Here is a 23,856-nt window from a genome sequence, read left to right as displayed (position 1 = left end):
CTCCTCCACAAATTTATCGAAAGAACATCTGAACGCTGACCAAACTTCACAAAACTACTTCTGAAGGCTGGCTGAGGACGTCAGGCTTTCACAAAAACTGCGCATTATCTTCAAAAGAGGTAGGAGAAATTATAAAAGATAAAAAGAGAGACAAAAGAGTTAGGGACGGAGACCCGTCCCGGGGAGGGAGTCGTAAAAGAGGAGGAATTTCCAAGCACCAGGAAACCCTCTCACCGGCGGGTGTGGGGGAGGATTTTTTATCTCGGAGGGCAACATAACTGGGAGGAAAAAATAAATAAAATCGACAGATTACGTGCCTAAAGCAACTCCCAGCAAAGAACCCCAGACGCTCGCATCATCCGCCACCAGCAAGTGGGGGCTGAACGGAGAGGAGCGGGCGGCATTGCCTAGGGTAAGGACCGGGCCCGAGTGCCCCGAGGGCAATCTGAGGGAGCTAACGTGAGATAGTAACCTAAACTGTGGGACAGCGAGAGAGAGAGAGAACTATCCCGCGAAAAGCCCAACTCTAAGGCACTGCCGGCCCGCTCACAGAACAAAGGACTGAGCGATACCAGAGGAGAGCTAGCCGGCTGCGGACTGCGCCATCCCCCGCCGGACACAGCGGGCAGGCGGGGCCCGCCAGAGCCGGAAAGGGGCAAACTCGGCTCCAGAGAGGGCACCCCCTACCAAACTGCAAACAGGCTCCCAGTTTTTAAGCAAAGACTGCCTGAGATCCCGGAGGGTCGACAGCAGCCGGGAGGGTCGCAGCCAGAGACCAGCTCCCCAGAACCGACACAAAGCACACCGGAGCCGGGCGCGCCCGTAAACCGAGGCGGGGACCAGGGAGGTGATAAGCCGCACCGCCCCAACAGGGGACAGCGCCCTCGCCAAACTCCTGGCCGCCTGGGCAGCTCCGACCGGGAACGGCACAAGCCGCGGGCAAAATCGAGTCTGCGCCTTTGTGGAGTAACCGGGAGCCTGAACCTGAGCGGCTTAGTCCTGGGAAGTGCACGCAGCTCAGGGCCCGCTCCCCGGCCGAGTAACCTGAAGCCTGAGCAGGGTAGACGGGGAAAGCACACACGCCGTGAGCGGGGGCGAACCCAGTGCGGCCGAGACACTGCGAGCTTACCACACACACGCCAGAATTGCAGTGTTCCTTCCTCCCCACAGCACGATTGAACAAGCGAACCTAAAGAGATCACCTCCACCGCTTTGTTGCAGGGCGGAAATTAGATACTGAAGAGATCTCCAAACAGAAGCCAAATAAACAGAGGGAAGTGCTTTGGAAGGGACAGGCCAACAGATTAAGATCCCTGTAGCTAATACCGACTGCATTAAAAAGGACCTACAGATCTTGAAAAGTATAAGCAGGAATAAGGATATATCTAAAACTGAGCAGATCCCACACTGCTCACAACAGCTCCAGAGAAAGTCCGGGATATATATATTTTTTACTATTATTTTTTTTTTTTTAATTTTTTTTTTTAATTTTTTTTTTTTTTAATTTAAAAAAATTTTTTTTTCTCTTCTTTCCTTTTTCTTCAAGTCCTCTATTACACCTTTAACTTTCATTTTCATAACCCACTATTAACTTGCAAAAAAAAAAAAAAAACCCTATTTTTGAAGCAAACTACATACATATATCTTATACCTTTTGTGTTTTTTTTTTTTAATGTTTTTTTCCTGTTCTACATTTTTTTACTGTTTCTTTTTTTACTGTTTTACTGTTTTTTTTTCTTTTTACACTGTTCCCTTTTTTCCTTTTTTTTTTTTTTTTTTTTTAGATTGTAAGTTTTATAAGAGTCTAACCTCTACTCTAGATTTTTAATCTGTGTTTTACATATTTGATATCAACTTTGTACATTTAAGAACCCAATCTTTAGGACCCATTTTTACTCAGGAGTGTGATCACTGGCCTGATCACTCTCTCCCCCTATTGATGCTCTTTCTTCTCCCCCAGGGAACCTCTATCTCCCACCCTCCTCCTTCTCTTCTCAACCCAATTCTGTGAATCTCTGAGGGTGTTCTGGGTACCGGAGAACACTTCAGGAACAGGATACTGCCCAGATCTCTCTCTCCCCTCTTAATTCCTCCCTTTCTACTCATGCTCACCTCTGTTACCTTCCTCCCCCCTCTCTATGTATCTCTGTGAATCACTCTGAGGGTTCCAAACTGTGGAAAGCACAGAGGGAAGTGCTTACTGGCTAGATTGCTCTCTCCACATTTGAATTCCCCTCTTCCCCTCCTGGTCACTTCAACCCACCCCCCCCACCTCATCTCTCCATGTAACTCAGTGAACCTTTCTGGGTATCCCTCACTGTGGAGAATCTTTTCACCATTAACCTAAAAGTTTTATTATTGAGGCTGTATGGAAGGAGAAGTCTTGAGGCTACTGCAAGAATAAGACTGAAAGCCAGGGGAAACATTAATTAATAAGAGACCATCCAATAGCCTCCATAAATTCACTGAAACCAAGCTCCACCCAAGAGATAATAAGTTCCAGAGCAAGACGTACCACGCAAATTCTCCAGCAACGCAGGAACATAGACCTGAGCATCAATATACAGGCTGCCCAGAGGCACACCAAATCCATAGACATCTCAAAAATTAATACTGGTCACTCCATTACACTCAAGAGAGCAGAAATCCAGCTCCACCCACCAGAACACCGACACAAGCTCCCCCAACCAGGAAACCTTGACAAGCCACCTGTCCAACCCCAACCGCAGTGAGGAACCTCCACAACAAAGAGGAACTTCATACTACCAGAATACAGAAGGGCCACGCCTAACACAGCAATCTAAACAAGATGAAAAGGCAGAGAAATACTCAGCAAGTAAAGGAAAATGAGAAATGCCCACAAAGCCAAACAAAAGAGGAGGAGATAGGGAATCTATCCGAAAAAGAATTTAGAATAAGGATAATAAAAATGATCCAAAATCTTGAAAGCAAAATGGAGTTACAGATAAATAGCCTGGAGACAAAGATTGAGAAGATGCAAGAAATGTTTATCAAGGACTTAGAAGAAATAAAAAGGAATCAATATAGAATGAATAATGAAATAAAGGAGATAAAAGATACTCTGGAGGGAACCAACAGTAGAATAACGGAGGCAGAAGATAGGATAAGTGAGGTAGAAGATAGAATGATGGAAATAAACGAAGCAGAGAGGAAAAAAGAAAAAAGAATCAAAAGAAATGAGGAAAACCTCCGGGACCTCTGGGACAATATGAAACGCCCCAACATTCGAATCATAGGAGTCCCAGAAGAAGAAGATAAAAGGAAAGGCCATGAAAAAATACTCGAGGAGATAATAGTTGAGAATTTCCCTAAATTGAGGAAAGAAATAGTCACAGAAGTCCAAGAAACCCAGAGAGTTCCAAACAGGATAAACCCAAGGCGAAACACCCCAAGACACATATTAATCAAATTAACAAAGATCAAACACAAAGAACAAATATTAAAAGCAGCAAGGGAAAAACAACAAATAACACACAAGGGGATCCCCATAAGGATAACAGCTGATCTTTCAATAGAAACCCTTCAGGCTAGAAGGGAATGGCAGGACATACTTAAAGTAATGAAAGAGAATAATCTACAACCCAGATTACTGTACCCAGCAAGGATCTCATTCAGATATGAAGGAGAATTCAAAAGCTTTACAGACAAGCAAGAGCTGAGGGAATTCAGCACCACCAAACCAGCTCTCCAGCAAATGCTAAAGGATCTTCTCTAAACAGGAAACACAGAAAGGATGTTTCAACACGAACTCAAAACAACAAAGTAAATGGCAACGGGATCATACTTATCAATAATTACCTTAAATGTAAATGGGTTGAATGCCCCAACCAAAAGGCAAAGGGTTGCTGAATGGATACAAAAACAAGACCCCTATATATGCTGTCTACAAGAGACCCACCTCAAAACTAGGGACACACACAGGCTGAAAGTGAAAAGATGGAAAAACATATTCCATGCAAACGGAGACCAAAAGAAAGCAGGAGTCGCAATACTCATTTCAGATAAAATAGACTTTAAAATAAAGGATGTGAAAAGGGACAAAGAAGGACACTACATAAAGATCAAAGGATCAATTCAAGAAGAAGACGTAACAATCATAAATATATATGCACCCAACATAGGAGCACCACAATATATAAGGCAAATACTAACAAGTATGAAAGGGGAAATTAACAATAACACAATAATAGTGGGAGACTTTAATACTCCACTCACGCATATGGATAGATCAACTAAACAGAAAATTAACAAGGAAACACAAACTTTAAATGATACAATAGACAAATTAGATTTAATTGATATTTACAGGAGTTTCCACCCCAAAACAATCAATTTTACCTTTTTCTCAAGTGCACATGGAACTTTCTCCAGGATAGATCACATCCTGGGCCATAAATCTAGCCTTGGTAAATTCAAAAAAATTGAAATCATCCCAGCCATCTTCTCTGACCACAATGCAGTAAGATTAGACCTCAATTACAGGAAAAAAACTATTAAAAGTTCCAACATATGGAGGCTACACAACACGCTTCTGAATAACCAACAAAACACAGAAGAAATCAAAAAAGAAATAAAATTATGCATAGAAACGAATGAAAATGAAAACACAACAACCCAAAACCTATGGGACACTGTAAAAGCAATACTAAGGGGAAGGTTCATAGCAATACAGGCGTACCTCAAGAAACAAGAAAAAAATCAAATAAATCAACTAACTCTACACCTAAAGCAACTAGAGAAGGAAGAAATGAAAAACCCCAGGGTCAGTAGAAGGAAAGAAATCTTAAAAATTAGGGCAGAAATAAATGCAAAAGAAACAAAAGAGACCATAGCAAAAATCAACAAAACTAAAAGCTGGTTTTTCGAGAAGATAAACAAAATTGATAAGCCATTAGCCAGACTCATCAAGAAACAAAGGGAGAAGAATCAGATCAACAAAATTAGAAATGAAAATGGAGAGATCACAACAGATTCCACAGAAATACAAAGGATCATAAGAGACTACTACCAACAGCTATATGCCAATAAAATGGACAACTTGGAAGAAATGGACAAATTCTTAGAAAAGTATAACTTTCCAAAACTGAACCAGGAAGAAATAGAAGATCTTAACAGACCCATCACAAGCACGGAAATCGAAAGTGTAATCAGAAATCTTCCAGCAAACAAAAGCCCAGGACCAGACGGCTTCACAGCGGAATTCTACCAAAAATTTAGAGAAGAGCTAACACCTATCCTGCTCAAACTCTTCCAGAAAATTGCAGAAGATGGTAAACTTCCAAACTCATTCTATGAGGCCACCATCACCCTAATTCCAAAACTAGACAAAGATGTCACAAAAAAGGAAAACTACAGGCCAATATCACTGATGAACATAGATGCAAAAATCCTTAATAAAATTCTAGCAAACAGAATCCAACATCATATTAAAAAGATCATACATCATGACCAAGTGGGCTTTATCCCAGGAATGCAAGGTTTTTTTAACATCCGCAAATCAATCAATGTAATACACCACATTAACAAATTGAAAGAAAAAAACCATATGGTTATCTCAATAGATGCAGAAAAAGCCTTTGACAAAATTCAGCATCCATTTATGATTAAAACCCTCCAGAAAGCAGGAATAGAAGGAACATATCTCAACATAATAAAAGCTATATATGACAAACCCACAGCAAACATTATCCTCAATGGTGAAAAATTGAAAGCATTTCCCCTAAAGTCAGGAACAAGGCAAGGATGCCCACTTTCACCACTACTATTCAACATAGTTTTGGAAGTTTTGGCCACAGCAATCAGAGCTGAAAAAGAAATAAAAGGAATACAGATAGGAAAAGAAGAAGTAAAACTCTCACTGTTTGCAGATGACATGATCCTCTACATAGAAAACCCTAAAGACTCTACTAGAAAATTACTAGAGTTGATCAATGAATATAGTAAAGTTGCAGGATATAAAATTAACACACAGAAATCCCTTGCATTCCTATACTCCAATAATGAGAAAACAGAAAGAGAAATTAAGGAAACAATACCATTCACCATTGCATCAAAAAGAATAAAATACTTAGGAATATATCTACCTAAAGAAACAAAAGACTTATATATAGAAAACTATAAAACACTGATGAAAGAAATCAAAGAGGACACAAACAGATGGAGAAATATACCGTGTTCATGGATTGGAAGAATTAATATAGTGAAAATGAGTATTCTACCCAAAGCAATCTACAGATTCAATGCAATCCCTATCAAGCTACCAATGGTATTTTTCACAGAACTAGAACAAATCATCTCACAATTTGTATGGAAATATAAGAAACCTCGAATAGCCAAAGCAATCTTGAGGAAGAAGAATGGAACTGGAGGAATCAACCTGCCTGACTTCAGACTCTACTACAAAGCCACAGTCATCAAGACAGTATGGTACTGGCACAAAGATAGAAATATAGATCAATGGAACAAAATAGAAAGCCCAGAGATAAACCCACGCACATATGGACACCTTATCTTCGACAAAGGAGGCAAGAATATACAATGGAGAAAAGACAACCTCTTTAACAAGTGGTGCTGGGAAAACTGGTCAACCACTTGTAAAAGAATGAAACTAGAACACTTCCTAACACCGTACACAAAAATAAACTCAAAATGGATTAAAGATCTAAACGTAAGACCAGAAACAATAAAACTCCTAGAGGAAAACATAGGCAAAACACTCTCCGACATAAATCACAGCAGGATCCTCCATGACCCACCTCCCAGAATATTGGAAATAAAAGCAAAAATAAACAAATGGGACCTAATTAAAATTAAAAGCTTTTGCACAACAAAGGAAACTATAAACAAGGTGAAAAGACAGCCTTCAGAATGGGAGAAAATAATAGCAAATGAAGCAACAGACAAACAATTAATCTCAAAAATATACAAGCAACTTCTGCAGCTGAATTCCCGAAAAATAAATGACCCAATCAAAAAATGGGCCAAAGAACTAAACAGACATTTCTCCAAAGAAGACATACAGATGGCTAACAAACACATGAAAAGATGCTCAACATCACTCATTATTAGAGAAATGCAAATCAAAACCACAATGAGGTATCATTTCACACCAGTCAGAATGGCTGCTATCCAAAAGTCTACAAGCAATAAATGCTGGAGAGGGTGTGGAGAAAAGGGAACCCTCTTACACTGTTGGTGGGAATGCAAACTAGTACAGCCACTATGGAGAACAGTGTGGAGATTCCTTAAAAAACTGGGAATAGAACTGCCATATGACCCAGCAATCCCACTGCTGGGCATATACACCGAGGAAACCAGAATTGAAAGAGACGCGTGTACCCCAATGTTCATCGCAGCACTGTTTACAATAGCCAGGACATGGAAGCAACCTAGATGTCCATCAGCAGATGAATGGATAAGGAAGCTGTGGTACATATACACAATGGAATATTACTCAGCCATTAAAAAAAATACATTTGAACCGGTTCTACTGAGATGGATGAAACTGGAGCCCATTATACAGAGTGAAGTAAGCCAGAAAGAAAAACAACAATACAGTATACTAATGCATATATATGGAATCTGAAAGATGGTAACGATAACCCTATATGCGGGACAGAATGAGAGACACAGATGCATGGAACAATTTTATGGACTCTGAGGGAGAGGGTGAGGGTGGGACGTTCTGGGAGAATGGCATTGAGACATGTGTATTGTCATATGTGAAACAGAGCACCATTCCATGTTCGATGCATGTGACAAGGGCTCGGGGCCGGGGCAGTGGGATGATCCAGAGGGATGGGAGGGGGAGGGGGGTGGGTGGGGGGTTCGGGAAGGGGAACACATGTAAACCCATGGCTGATTCTTGTCAATGTATGGCAAAAACTATTACAATATTGTAAAGTAATTAGCCCCCAAGTAAAATAAATAAATTTATAAAAAAAAAAAAAAAAGAATACAGAAAAAAAAAAAAAAAAAGAAATGATGACTTGACAAATATTCCAGCAGATCCCTAGGCTCTGTGACTGATGTCCAAGGTCCACTGGCATTGACCATTGATGCTGCCTCTGCTGGAGGTAGATCATGAATCTCATTAGCTCCAACTTGGTAGTGGGAGCTAACAGGAAGCCTACTAGCCATGCCAAGCAAAGAGCATCAGGGAGGAAGTTACCCAGGTCAGAGAGTTAAAATTTTTCCCAGTAAAATTAGCCATCTCCTCCTCTCTATCTATTAACATTCACAACCACCCAGTAAAATACAATATTGGGAGTAAGAAATTCAAGGAAAATGTTAAATCATTATAGAAAACAAAAGAGTATGGTTTTCTCATAGTTTTTATCCTCTCTACAAGTTATCAAAAAGTAAAATTAGACACTCTAAGAGGATAGATGCTGAGAAAGATTGAAGGCAAAAGGTGAAGAGGGCAGCAGAGGATGAGACAGTTTAATAGAATCACTGACTCATTGGATATAAATCTGAGCAAACTTTGGCAGACAGTCTAGGATAGGGAAGCCTGGCATGCTGCAGTCCATGGGGTTGCAAAGAATTGGACATGACTTAGCAACTGAAAAACAACAACAAAGAGGATAGAGCTTTTCACTTAGACTCTCTACATTCACATTCAGCACAGGATTGGCTCATGACAGTGCTTAGAAAGAAATAATTGTTCTACTTTAAAGAGGACTCTGTTTCATATACTTTAAAAGAGCCAAATTTCATTCTTTAAAATAAATTATAAGTGTTTCTTGAAACTTTTATTAAATATGTTAAGAAGCCTCATAGTATTTAAAATGCATTTAGCACAGTATGAGTCACTAAAGTTTAGCCTCTTTTACAGTAGTGTGCTTCAACATTTACAAAGTCAAAAGTGAGCTCTGACTGATGACCTCAAATAGAGCTTCAAAGTGGGAAGGCCTTCATAAAGTCAGACAAAGATCTGATCCTCAGCTATTTAAACCCAGAAATTAAACTTTTATCACATCACGAAGCACTGATCAGTCTCTGAGACACTAGCACATGCTAACGAAAGCCGGAGTCGACAAAATGGGCTCATTGCGTAAGGTGTGCCTGTCCATATATTTTTTTTTCTGTCCATATATTATTTATACAAAATGTAAAAACTATCCATTACATTTTTATCTTTAGTTCTTTTTATTTTAGAAGTTGGTCCTATTTCCAGTCAGAAACAGAATTTTCTACTTTAGATGAGTAATAAATGTTTAATAAATATAAAATATATCTGGCTCAAACTAGCCTCATATATTCAAAACAAATTTGACATACCTCAGCTTAATGGATAAAATTAGATAAAGCCCCCTACCCTGAAGATGTGATTTAACAAATATAATCAGTTAATATGTTTACGGGTAGAAAATTAACTTTGGTAACAAGAACGAGTATCATAATGGCTTGTGTTAATAGCCACAAACTGGAATGGACTGCCTGACTCATAGTAACTTCTGGAGCCGTGTTTGTAAAGTGCCCCTTCCTTATTCTAACAACATATCGTTCCTTCCTTCTCTCCCTACAGCCACAAAAGTGAATACCTGACTAATGAAAACTGATCATATCATCACCATCACCTTAATGACCAGGTCAAAGTGCTAGAAATGAGATCCCAGCAAATTTTTATCTGAAATTTTACACATTGGAGCTGAGTAATTAATATAAGCTTCTATTTTCCTATGTAACAAGTTGTGAGGATGTGGACCTAAACAGAATGAAACCCACACAGTGTGCTACAAGGAGGAGTTGGCAATATGCAGAGAAAAATACAGATGAGAAATGAACACTCCTTAATGGTATTTGAAGTTTCTTAAGAGAATTCCATAGACACAGGAGCCCAGAGAGCTACAGTCCATGGGGTAGCAAAGGGTCGGACATGACTGAACAACAAATACTTTCACTTTTTTTTTCAACAGTATTCTGTTCCAGTCGCCTCTGATATCAGCTATCCTTCCTAGTAATAGGGGTCAATATATTCTCTTTGTGACTTAATCTACTTCCAACTGGCTTGTTCCTACTGGACATCACCTGAGTCCTCACTAATAAAGCTAGTGAGAAAGTGGTAAACCTCAACCATATGGACAAATAATAACTGCCAACACTGTAATGGTCATAGAACAATGACATTTTTTCTAAATGTACAATTTTGAGCTAATTTCTTAAAATATCTGAGCCTCAGTTTATCACCTGAAAAATAGGGCTCATAGATACTCTACTGGATTACTAAAAAAATTAACAATAATGTTGGAAAGTATTAGCAGGGTGCTTCTTAAAAAGTGCTAAAATTTTAGGTTTATGAAAGTAAGGATTTGAGGATAATGATGAAGATTACCTGAAAAGATAAAGATTATAGGATTCAAAAAAAAAAGATTATAGAACTCAGAATCTTGTGTAATTTTTATATTAAAAGATGCCCAATTACATATATTTTAGAAAAGAAAGTTACAAGAACTAAAAAGAGAAGCATAATATAGCCAGCAATAATTATAAACAAAACATCTCCATTACATTAAGAAGCAATGATTTTTAAAAGCTTAATTTGCAACATATAAGCATTTATTGTCAAACTTTCCCTAGAAGTTAATGAAATAGTCTTACTTTTAATAGATTTAACATAAAAACAAGCAAATGTGATTGGTATAGTTATTCCCTGAGAATGGAGCAATCCTTTTAGGCCCAACTCAAATGCCTCCACAATAATAAAGCCTTTCATGATGTCACCAAACCTATGTACAATTATAAGACACCACACCTATGGTACTTTAGTTTTTCATTGTATTTATTTATTTACCTTCTACATTTACAAAATCTACATAGCAGCAAGGTCTCTCTTTTTCATATTTGTACACTATAACTATAGCTCAAGAACTTGGTCAAAAGTAGCTGCTCAAATATTACACTGAACTCTAGAAGTTTACTAGGAGTCAGAAGAAATGATTTTCTATCTTGCCTCTTTCATTGATTCAGTGTTTTCCTTTTTAAAAGTCATTAGCCTTACAGTCATACACTCACTGCAACGGACTCCAGAGTTAGGTACTCTAACCTATTTCAATGCAAAAATTCCATCTAAAATGCATTTGCTAGGTTTGCACACTCAGATAGACCCTCTACAAAAAGTAATTTTCAAAACTCATAACTACGTTTTCACACAATTATTATTTCACATTGAACAACTCAACAAAGCAATGCTTTAATAGACCCAATATCATAGTCAGCAATAGAGACCGAGAATTTCAACTCAAAGATGGCATCCTTTCTTTACACTTTAGGACTTACTTGTGTTTTAAAGTCTTAAAATGACTTGAGAAAGCTTATCACTTCTTAATAAACTTCTTATTCACATGGCACAACTCACCAACTGGTTTACATAGTCAAATAGGTGATATCACAACTTCTTTGTATACTATAAAATGCTCCAAAATATCAAGTAGTAGCATTATCCAGAAAAACATCTATTTCTGCTTTATCAACTAGGCCAAAGCCTTTGACTGTGTAGATCACAACAAACTGTGGAAAATTCTTAAAGAGATATGAATACCAGACCACCTGACCTGCCTCCTGAGAAATCCGTGTGCAGGTCAAGAAGCAACAATTAGAACTGGACATGGAACAACAGACTGGTTCCATATCGGGAAAGGAGTGCATCAAGGCTGTATCTTGTCACCCTGCTTATTTAACTTATATGCAGAGTACATCATGAGAAATGCTGACCTGGAGGAAGCACAAGCTGGAATCAAAATTTCTGGGAGAAATATCAATAACCTCAGATATACAGATGACATCACCCTTATGGCAGAAAGCAAAGAACTAAAGAGCCTCCTGATGAAAGTAAAAGAGGAGAGTGAAAAAGTTGTCTTAAAACTCAACATTCAGAAAACTATTATCAGGGCATCTGGTCCCATCACTTCATGCCAAATAGATGGGGAAACAATGGAAACAGTGACAGGCTTTATTTGGGGGGGCTCCAAAATCACTGCAGATGGTGATTGCAGCATGAAATAAAAAGACACTTGCTTCTTGGAAGGAAAGCTATGATCAACCTAGAGAGCATATTAAAAAGCAAAGACATCACTTTGCCAACAAAGGTCCATCTAGTCAAAGCTATGGTTTTCCAGTAGTCATATATGGATGTGAGAGTTGGACTATAAAGAAAGCTGAGTGCCAAAGAATTGATGCTTTAGAACTGTGGTGTTGGAGAAGACTTGAGAGTGCCTTGGACTGCAAGGAGATCCAACCAGTCCATCCTAAAGGAAATCAGTCCTGAATATTCATTGGAAGGACTGATGCTGAAGCTGAAACCCCAATTCTTTGGCCACCTGATGCGAAGAACTGACTCATTTGAAAAGACGCTGATGCTGGGAAAACTTGAAGGTGGAAGGAGAAGGGGACGAGACAACAGAGATTGAGATGGTTGGATGGCATCACTGACTCAATAAACATGACTTTGGGTACACTCCGAGAGTTGCTGATGGACAGGGAGGCCTGGCTCCTGTAGTCCATGGGGTCGCAAAGAGTCGGACATGACTGAGCGGCTGAACTGAACTGAGCATTATCTTAATGATAATGTTGATTATAATGATGATGATAGGAAATAGAAAATTATGTACTTTGAATGCTTTATTGCCCTAATATTTACATTCTGTTAAATGAACCATTACTGGGAATTGAGGGGAGGCTCTGGATTTTTATCCTTATTTTCTCCTCAATTTTTGAGTACAATTAAAATGTATGAATTAAAAAGTAGGTGATTACCTACTACATTTACTTAGAAATTATGGCTATATATGTATTAAGATATGTAGCTTGAAAAAGGATGGTAACTGACTTGAAGAAATTTCTGGTCTTATTGGGAAAAGTCTCTGAAGCATTGGTTTGTATGAAAATGGCATGTGGAATTTTGTGTGCATCCCTGGCTTCCTGAAGTCTCCTCTCCTTTTTTCCTAACTGCTCTTACACTTGAAATTGGAGTCTGGTCAAAGTTTGTAACATATTTTTCTCTTCTTTTCACTATTAATGATTTGCAACCAAAAAGAAAAAAAAGAAGCTCTGCCAAAAACATGCAAAAAAATATTTTCTTTTATCACCTGAGATTACATATTCTTAATCTAGTAAATGATAGGGGAAGCACCTGAAATAGAAAAACAAACACATTCTTTAATGGTTATGGTTCACCCATAAAGATGCAATTCTTAATGCTCAAGTAAAAAAAAAAAAAAGATGAGAAGAAACAGTTGGCATTCAGCTAACAATTGTGTTTGGAGATTTGCGCCTGACTTTGTTATTCTGAGCAAAGCCAGGTACCAGTCTCTTGGGATTATGTACAAAGGCAAGAAAAAAAGTGGACATGTACAAACCTCAAAGGTGACTGCTGGGTTAATAAAACAGTCTGTTTTCTGTTCACCCACTCTTGCTCTCAGTGTGCAAGTATATTAAAATATGTCAAAAGGAAAACCATTCGCTGTGCAAAAATAATTCAACTACAAGTCACAATTTCCAGCTGCTGGAGTGCCTTAAGTGCATTTAAGTGCACTAACAAGTGACCCATACATCTCCCTGGATGAAAGTTGTATCCTCATTAAAGGAGAAACAAACACAAAATAGGAACAATTGTCACATAGAAAAACAGACCACAATAGATGCTACGTTTTCCCCCGTCTGTTTCTGACTTGAGCTATCACAGACTGAACAGCAACACTGTCCTAGAAGTCACCTCTTAAAAAGCCATGAAAGTAAAACGAGGAAGCTGCTAGAGGAACCGAATGTGTAGCTAATAGCTATTCATATCATTTCTGGGAAAAAACTATTATTTCTGTTCAATGTATTTCTGGAAAAAAAACATCTTTTACTCTCTAATCTCTATAAAATCTCTCATCACATAAGACACTGTAATAATGAGAAGTGACTGGATTAAACAAATGCACCCCAGGGAATTCAGAATTAAGGTTCTAACATATCTTTAAATAACCCCTCTTAGATAAACTCTGGCTTAAGCATTTATATCATACCAACCTTTGCTTTTCTGATTTTTCTCTAGAGAACTATATCATTGATACGAATCTGAAAAAAAAAAAAAAAAGAGAGAGAGAGGTTAATGTTCAACTCTAAAAATACTGTCTTTATTTGCTTACTATGTCGCATATTACTGTAAGGCAAAAATAAAAATTAGATGCTCAGTGTGATAGCTCTAGTCCTCAGCATAGCACAATATATTTTTTAGAAGCATATGCCTTTAAAAACTAGATAATAATCTGGAAAAATAAGGGAATAATATTGCAGAGAGTGTAGCTAATTACAACATGGTATTATTTTTTCAAAGCTAGGTACGGTCCTCTTCTTGTGTACAGGGACATCTTTGCTCAACTATTTTTGTAGCAGTTATTTTTGTAGCAGTTATTATAATTGCCTATTTACTCTATTGTGTCCCCCATACTAGGATGCAAGTTCCTTGAGAGCAAGATTTCTTATGTCATGTTTTTATGTAGTTAGAACCCCCATCTGGACCATAATAGGAATTAAATGACACTTCATGTTCCCCTTTGAACTAGCAACCTTTTCCTGGAAGACAGAAGAATTGTAAAGGAAAGGTGGAATTGGGAAGACATCAACAACTTCTGTGAAAAATTACAGCCCAGAAACAATGGATATACACACAGAAGAGCAGAACGACTCAACTCTGAACAATGCTTTAAACTCAAATATACAGAGCCATCATTAAAATGAAATTGAAGCCTAGTATAAGAGGAAAGGTAATAAGGGATTGGCAAGCCAATCTAAAAAAATTAAATTCTTGTCCAGGCCCAGAATAACTGTGTAAGCTTAGAACAAGGAAATTATATGAGGAACCAAAGTTAGTGATAAGAATAACTTATTAAAAATGGGAAATCATACATTTGGATACCAAGAATTAGTCAGCTTGATTTTTAGCCCCCATGAAATTCAAAGTAGATTTATTAAACAGATAGTCTAGGAAGCCATGAAAAATAAAGTGGAAATCATTAGGAAATAGTATTGCATGAAGTCAAAAGAACATTGTACGAAGACAGAAGTCTTGGGCTTATGTTATATATGTGTACCCCAGTTACTTTAATGATTTCTCTTTCCCCCTATTTGTTGTGGGATGCATTGTGTTTCCCTCAAGAATCTGTTGAAGTCCTAACCCCTGGTACCTGTAAATATGACCTTATTTGGAAACACATTCTTTTCAGATGTAATTACGTTGCAAATTAAGATGAGATCATACTGGAGGTTTCCCAGGTGGTGCTAGTGGTAAAGAATCCATCTGCTGGTGCACAGGACATACAAGATGCAGGTTCAGTCTCTGGGTCAGGAAGAGCCCCTGGAAAAGGGAATGGCAACCCACTCCAGTATTCTTGCCTGGAGAATCCCATGAATAGTAGAAACTGGCAGGGTACAGTCCAAAGTATCACAAAGAGTTGGACATGACTAAAGAGACTTAGCACAGCACAGCACATACTGGAGGAGGGTGAGCCCTTAGTCTATATGTCTAGTGCCCTGAAACAAAGAGGAGAAGAGACACAGAAAAGACAGACACAGATGGAAGAATACTTTCTGATGACAGAGGCAGACACTGAAATTGTGCCGGGGGAGGAGCATGAAACTCTCCCTCTCCATTCTCAGAAAGGAAACACTCCTGAAAACACCTTGATTTTGGACATCTGGCCTCCAGAACTGTGAGAAAATAAATTTCTATTGTTTTAAGTGACCAAGTTTTTGGTAATTTGTTATGACACATCTACAAAACTAACATACTATTGTATAAAATGAGATTAGTGATATATCTTCCTGAGGTGGTTGTCAGAAAGACATCAGTTCAGTTCAGTTCAGCTCAGTTCAGTCACTCAGTCATGTCTGACTCTTTGCGACCCCATGAACTGCAGCACACCAGGCCTCCCTGTCCATCACCAACTCCCGAAATCCACCCAAACCCATGTCCATCCAGTCGGTGATGCCATCTAACCATTTCATCCTCTGTCGTCCCCTTCTCCTCCTGCCCTCAATCTTTCCCAGCATCAGGGTCTTTTCAAATGAGTCAGTTCTTTGCATCAGGTGACCAAAGTATTGGAGTTTCAGCTTCAACATCAGTCCTTCCAATGAACACCCAGGACTGATCTTCTTTAGGATGGACTGGTTCATCAGCAATTCTTAATTTCATCAAAGCATTTTACAAATTTTCTTGTAATGCACTCACTAATAAAATAAATCTATGTAAGCTCAATTATGAGTTAGGTTCAAAGTTGTTCAAAACTGTCATTCCCAAGAGAGGTGATTAATAATTCAACATAAATGTTAAATTTTCCAAATATCCACTTATTGATATGTTGAAAATAGCTCTCAGGCCTTGGATAGCCATATTTTAGGGTCCTTGGAGACAAATGGACAGAAGTTGGGAAACTGATCTTGAGGAATACTTGTAATGGTGGACACAGGACCTTCATTCACCTGTTGCTTTTAACACATTTAAAAAAACTTAAAGAAATACACAGAATGAATGCCACTCAAGTATAAGGAAATAATAAGTTGGGAGAAAAAAAATTGACTGAAAGACAAACTTAACATTTGAAAATAAAATTATTATTATCTTAATAACTATTTATTATTATTTTATATTATAGTATAATTTAGTAATCACTATTGTAAACAAAAATTTAAACCCCTAACAGTACGTCTACTAGTACTTGATACATAATAATTACTCAGTAAATTATTATTATTATTATTAATAGTGTGATAGCCTAGAATAATGGGTCAAACTCACTTAGGTGGAAAATACATAATATTTCATTTGGGTTCAAAATTATTAAAGTACATAAAGTGGAAAATATCCAAGTTCACCATAAAGGCATATATAGTATATCTGGAGATTGCAGTTGAGCAAAGTCTGAATTTCCAGTTACTTGTAGCCTCTAAAACAAAAATAGAACAAACAACAAAAGTGAGAATTTGGTATGAAAAGTAAGCCTGTGATAATCTGATGAAAGGGAGACTAAGAGGTCTTGTTTTCCTCAAGGCAGCAATTCTCCTCTTTACATTTGACAATAGTCTATGTGATGGAAAAAGAAGAGAGACTTTCAAAGGAGATGGAGGTTTTCTGTACATTCCCATCCAAACTTCAGGAAGATAAAAAAGGTAGGCTCCCAGGGTATGCAAATCAATGTCACAGGAAGATTTGGGTGAAGGCTAGATTGCTTCAGTTGAAGCAATGGAAGCAGTTGAAGCTCATAATAGCAGCATCCAAGAAATACAGCAGTTTTAAGAAACACCAGAGTCTCCCTCAGCTAAGATAGAAGTATGCAAAGCATGGCCAGAGGCATTTGAGGGATTAATAGAAAAACACCTGCTAGGAAGAGACTTTGGAGCACATCACTCTCCAATATCCAAAAGAGATCCCAAAAGTAAAGAGGAAGACAGGACATTTGCCAGAGGATGAAGACAAAGGCTGGCAAAGAGAAGCTCACACTGTCATGAACTTTGGTGATAGCCAAGAAAATGGGACAAAGCAGGGCAGATCTAGTGTTGTTAGTGTGACTCTTTGTCAATTAAACCTCTACTTCAAGGCTCTTAGGAATATCACTTGCAATGGGGAACCTTCTGGATGTAAAATGTATTTTCCTAGATGCTGACTGGGACACAATGCCTGTGACAATGATCACAAAAAGTGACTCGGGTTCTTTATACTTGAGTTCTTTTCAATAACAGGTTTCAAATAGTTTTAGTTATTCACTGAACTAGTCTCTATGGATGCTGTAAAATAATTACCAAAACTTTGGTGGCTTAAAGAACACAATTTTAATTTATTTTCTCTTATGCTGCTAAGTCGCTTCAGTCGTGTTCTACTCTGTGCAATTCCATAGATGGGAGCCCACCAGGCTCCCCCATCCCTGGGATTCTCCAGTCAAGAACACTGAAGTGGGTTGCCATTTTCTTCTCCAATGCGTGAAAGTGAAAAGTGAAAGTGAAGTCGCTCAGTCATGTCCGACTCTTAGCAACCCCATGGACTGCAGCCTACCAGGCTCCTCCGTCCATGGGATTTTCCAGGCAAGAGTATTTTTCTCTTATAGGACATCTGAAATTAGTTTCCCTGGGCTTAAGTCAAGTGTTGGTCATCAGAGCCTCCTTCTGAAGTCACTGGAGAATCCATTTTCTTGCTTTTTCAGATTCTAGAGGTTGCCCACATTCCTTGGCTTTTGGCCCCTTTCTCCATCTTCACAATGGGCCACTCCAGTCTCCTTCTGTGGTCATATGTCCTTCTCCCTGACTCCAACTTCTGCATCCCTCGTATAAGTACTATGGTGACTACATTGGGCTCATCCTGATAATCCAGAATGATATTCCCATCTCAAGATCCTTAACTTAATCACATCTGCAAGGTCCATGAAAGCATAAGCTAGTTAGTTTTGCTTGCTTCACAAACACTTCTAATGCTTTTTAATTGCCCAGATGCTTTCCTAAATGCTTTACAAATGTTAACACATTTAATCTTTATGTTAGTCCCTAGGAGGTGGGCTTCCCAGGTGGCTCAGTTATAAAGAATCTGCCTGCCAATGTAGGAGACACAGATGTGGGTTCAATCCCTGAGTCAGGAAGATCCCCTGGAGAAGGGAATGGCAACACACTCTAGTATTCTTGCCTGGAAATTCCCATGGATAGAGGAACCGGATGGGCTGCAGTCCCTGGGGTCACAAAGAGGCAGACATGACTGAGCACACACGAGAGTTATGGGAGTCCTGGGAAGTAGGAATTATTATAATCCCTACTTCACTTATAAGCAAACTGAGTCACAGAAAGGATAAATTACTTGCAGACAGTTTTGTGGGCATTTAGAGGCAGCATGAATCCAAATCATTCCTCTTAACAGGGTGACCTTCATACAGTGTTTTCACTGGTAAAATTCTATTTTATATGATTGTTGAAGAGGGTTAAATAAAATAATGTATATAAAATAGTTATCAGTGTTGTTCATTCAAAATGTACTCATTACACTGTAAATGGTAAAATAAATAAATATATCAGAGGCATCGGAGAAGGCAATGGCACCCCACTCCAGTACTCTTGCATGGATAATCCCATGGACGGAGAAGCCTGGTAGGCTACAGTCCATGGGGTCGCTAAGAGTCGGACATGACTGAGTGACTTCACTTTCACTTTTCCCTTTCATGCACTGGAGAAGGAAATGGCAACCCACTCCAGTATTCTTGCCTGGAGAATCCCAGGGACAGGGGAACCTGGTGGGCTGCCGTCTATGGGGTCGGACATGACTGAAGCGACTTAGCAGCGGCAGCAGCAGCAGTAGCCATATGGATCTTCCCTGTAGCTCAGAGGGTAAAGAATCTGCCTGCAATGCAGGAGACCCGGGTTAGATCCCTGAGTCAAAAAGATCCTCTGGAGAAGGGAATGGCAATCCACTCCAGTATTCTTGCCTAGAGAATCCCATGGACAGAGGAGCCTGGTGGGCCACAGGCCATGTGGTCGCAAAGAGTCGGACACGACTGAGCGACTAACACTAACACTAACACTATCAGAGGCATTGACCAAAATAAAGACTAACCCAAAATAGGAAAAGAAGAATAAGCATGGTTAGGGATTGGAAATGCTATCATCTGGAAAATGATAGTTTAGCTTGGAGAAGAATTATGGGGACATGATAGCTATCTTGAAATATGTGATGAACTTTCATGTGAAAGAGGAAGTAGATTTATTTTACTGTCTCTCCATAAAACCAAACTAGAACCTAAGGGTAGAAATTATATGGTGATAAAATCTGCCTCAAAAAAACAGAAAGATCTAATAATTAGAGTGATCTACCAATGGTAAAGGCTGCCTGAGAATTTTGTAAGCTTTTAGTCCATTGGAATGTTCAAGCACAGGCTAAATGACTTTCTGTAGTATATAAAATATGGAAAGGATTTCAACAATGAAAGGAATATTAAAATACATTCATGCATTTATTCAGCAAATATTTACTGAACATCTTCTGTGTACCATGCCTGTAAGGCCCCTTAAACTCTAAAAATAATAGAAACTACTATTCAATCAATAAACAAATGGCACGTTACAAAAATGGGCATAATTTCAGGCTGACTCAACGAGTTTACTGATTCTTCAGCTTCCAGGCTCTCTGTTCTGGTGTAATCTGCAGAAGCCTTTATTTTCACAATCACTAGTCACAGGGAAACTTTTTCTACGCTAAAGAGTCAGTTTTTTATAGGTAAAATCGCTCATTTTGCATTCTGATAGCAGGGGATTTTCTTTAAAGGAGGGAAGAGAATTTTATTCCTCAATAGTTAGTTTATATTCCTTTCAGCCTAGGCAAACAAGTATAATGATAACACCTTTTAATCCAAGAAGGGGAAAAATGGGATCCTTCTCATTTGATCTGAACCACATGCCACTTCTGAAGAGTCTGTGCTTTGCCATTGTTTTGGCAAAGTTATGTAAAGGCTTTACCCAATCTTGTGGATTCACAAACAAATTAATTATGGTAAGAATCTACTAAGTCCAGTTTGTCCTGGGAATTATTAAGAAGCTGTCTACCTACCTCTCACCTAATCTCTCTGGCCAAGGAAGACTGTTTTGGAGAATGACCCAAAATTTACACAGGTAATCTGAGAAAGTCTCCAACCACTGAGCAAAATGTGCCCAGTGTGTGTACCACTCATACGACATTTCATCACACGGCACCCACTGACATTTATTATACAACTTCCAGTATGTGTCAGAATTAACCAGATAATAGGATAGCCCTCTATTTGATTTTTTTCTGCTCACAATATTTTCTTCGTAGAAGACACAAAGCAGAGATAATAACCCTGATACAAGTTGACCTTAAATGAGGTCTTACTATGTGATGGTCACATCATGTGAACCATCATAGGCAATCTTGTCAACACCCTATTGAGCAAATGTTACCCTTATCCTTGTCTAATGAATGTGATGAAGTCAAGATTAAAATGCAAAGTGACATGCTCTTGAACTCCCATTGACTGATAAACCAGTCTTTAACCACGTCCCTAACAAAGACCAATAAGTTAGAAGAAATATTAAAACATAATTCCAAGTCTGTATTTAGATGTCCTTTATAAAAATAAACAGTGTGCCGAACATGGGGTTAGAACCTAATTCTCCAGATAACAGTGTTCCAAATGACTATTGACTAATTTAAATATAAAAAGCACTGTCAGCCCCTGTGGGCTAGCGAGTTATTAAATATCATGCAAGAGCCTGTATAGGTAAGAACTTTTTTAAAATATGGTAAATTTTCTTCTCTTCCCCTTCAAAATGCCCCAAGGCACTCATATACATTATGGACACCACTGGCCTGAAAATTCTCAGTTGAGGGAAAAAGAAATCCAAAATCCTTGAATTATAAGAGCACTAAAAGAATCTAAAATGATAACTATTTTGCCCCTTTAACACCAAAAGATCAACTGATTTTTATTTTTCACTTGGAGTTGACCTTTATTTAACCCATGGCATGCCAAAGTTATGGCCTGAAGCAATTTTTTCAGTGAATGCTTGACTTGGGACAAGAATAGACATCTCTGCCTCTGAATCATTGTTTCATACCAGTGCTGATGGTCAGTCTAACAAAGAAAAAACATTTCTCAACATTTAAAGAACACTAAAACTTTCTACTCAATTATGTATTTCCTCCATTTCAAATATATTCAGAACAGTAAAATATTTTTAAATTCCAAAATATCTACATTATTCAGAGTTATTATTAAGCTCTTCACTAAAATGTTTGTGCTCAATTATATATTAAAAATAATGAACTGATTGTGTCTGCATTTTTTAAAGTTGTAACAGTTTCTTTTGATCAACCGGCTGCCTACCAGCATCTCTTCCTAATGGAGAAATTAATTTCAAGGCATTCTGGTGCCTCTTTTACTCCCTAGATAAGTCCTGTACCTATACACAATTGTTCAGGTCTCTCCTATTATTTTGAAAGTAATAAATGAGGTATATTTAAAGGATTTAGACATGATTAGTATAGTCTAACAGCCCTTCTCTAACAAAAACAAACTCTATAGTTGCCTATCATAAAAGATTGAGATACCAAAGAAAAAAGTCCAAAAGTACAGTAGGAGATATCTAATTTAGGGATTAAAAATTTATAGTGATAAGGACTGTGAGGCATCTCTGTGAGTTATTTAAAGGAGAATGCAGATTCTTTGGAGGTTTTTAATGATATAAACAGTTACATTCCTGAGCTGGCTTAAATACTATCCTAGTTACAGGCAGGCAGCATAATAAAATAAAATAACTGTGTAGAAAAGGTAGATATAATCTAGCTCACGCATGTCTAGCAGAAACTCTTCAACAACTGTGTATGCTTATATGAACATAATTTAATAGTAGCACAAGTCTTCTGTTGTAATATCATCTTCACATAGTTTTTTTTTTTTTCCTGGGCAGAATGAATCTTTAGAAATTCATTAAAAAAAGATATCAGTATCATCTTATATTGAAAATTTGTTAAGCACTTTGTATCTACTATCTCCTTCAACATTTTCAATAAGCCTATTTATAAATACTCTTTATTGTTATCAAATGGAAAAACTGAAACACACTAGTCACAAGTAATTTGCACCATGCTACATATTTACTGAATATTAAATTCATATCAGTTTGACTTCAAAATATGTGTTCAAAATATATGTTCCAAACTCCTGTATTATATAGCAAAATAGTCTTAGCAATAATTGAGTAAAACTTGAATCCAGCTACTGCAATTGGTCAGGAAAGAGAAATGAGTTAAGACTGCTAAAAGGATACATGGTTATTTTTGTAAATGATACAAATAGCTATATAGAAAACCTAAGAAAAATCAACAATCAAAAATTTAAATAACCAGTTTAATATAATAAATTAGAAAAAGCTTAACTATATGCACAAACTTATCAATGTACTTTAAAAACTACTGAATTGTGTACTTTCAGAGAATGAATTTTATAGCATATAAATTGCATGGCAATAAAAAGTTAAAAAATAAATGATTATACTACCAGTTAATATTCTGATGGTGTAAATGTAAATTAGAACATCTTTTCTAGAGCATAATTAAACTTTGTTTATCAAAAGTCTAGTTCTTATCAACAAATGTCTAAAAATGTATTCTAGGAAACTAATTGGAGATAAGCCATTAGATTTAAACATAATAATATTCATAGTATTGTTTGTAATAAGTCCCCTCCCAAAAGAATTAAAACAATGGAAGCCACACAAATCCAGGAACTCTAAAATACACTTCAACATATCCATAAAAAAATTGTGCTTCAGAGTAGTTAATTACATTGGAAATGCTCTCAGTGTTAAGTGAAGATGGAAAGATACAAATAAAATAAACTAAATATTAAAAAGAATTAGAACTGTAATAAATAGTATAAGAGAAGAGGATATTTTTGCAAAAATATTTTGGACAAGATAAAAAAAGCTGATGCAAAGGCACACTTGGGTCTAAGAAAGAATTAGTTCATTTGTTGGTGGGAAATAGGTTGGTGGAGTCCCCAGTGTAAGAGGGGTCAAGGAATTTCAGCTTATTCACTGTAGTGTATTTTTCCCTCCTATATGGTAGGGGAAAAAATAGATTGCTACTCTACATCACTTTCCCTCAGATACACCAAGCCTCCTTTCCCCATGGAACTTTGGCAAGGGCTGTTTTCTATTCCTAGAAATTTCTTTTCCTAGATTTTAACCTGACTGGCTCCTGATGCACATTCCACATATATGTCACTGAAGAAAAGTCACTTACTAAACTGCAGGATCTTTTCTGCCCACCCAAAGCATCCTGGTCATCACCTGGGAATTTGT

At 37.8% G+C, this 23,856-nt stretch overlaps 1 protein-coding gene across 7 annotated transcripts in view; it reads right to left on the bottom strand.

The window, feature by feature from the left end:
* Nucleotides 1–23,856, bottom strand: part of TFEC (transcription factor EC) — a 751,469-nt gene that overhangs the window by 163,623 nt on the left and 563,990 nt on the right. For all 7 annotated transcript variants that reach the window (XM_081537889.1, XM_081537895.1, XM_081537894.1 and 4 more), the window contains one exon: nucleotides 14,035–14,082. The gene's annotated coding sequence lies outside the window, so the exon portion shown is untranslated. The remainder of the gene's footprint in view (nucleotides 1–14,034; nucleotides 14,083–23,856) is intronic.

This window comes from Giraffa tippelskirchi, chromosome 10 (assembly GCF_054371585.1).
Source record: "Giraffa tippelskirchi isolate mGirTip1 chromosome 10, T2T-mGirTip1v1.2.pri, whole genome shotgun sequence".
In the NCBI taxonomy this organism is placed as follows: domain Eukaryota; kingdom Metazoa; phylum Chordata; class Mammalia; order Artiodactyla; family Giraffidae; genus Giraffa; species Giraffa tippelskirchi.
The sequence above is the reverse complement of the archived record's forward strand: the minus strand, read 5'-3'. Positions and strand labels throughout refer to the sequence as shown.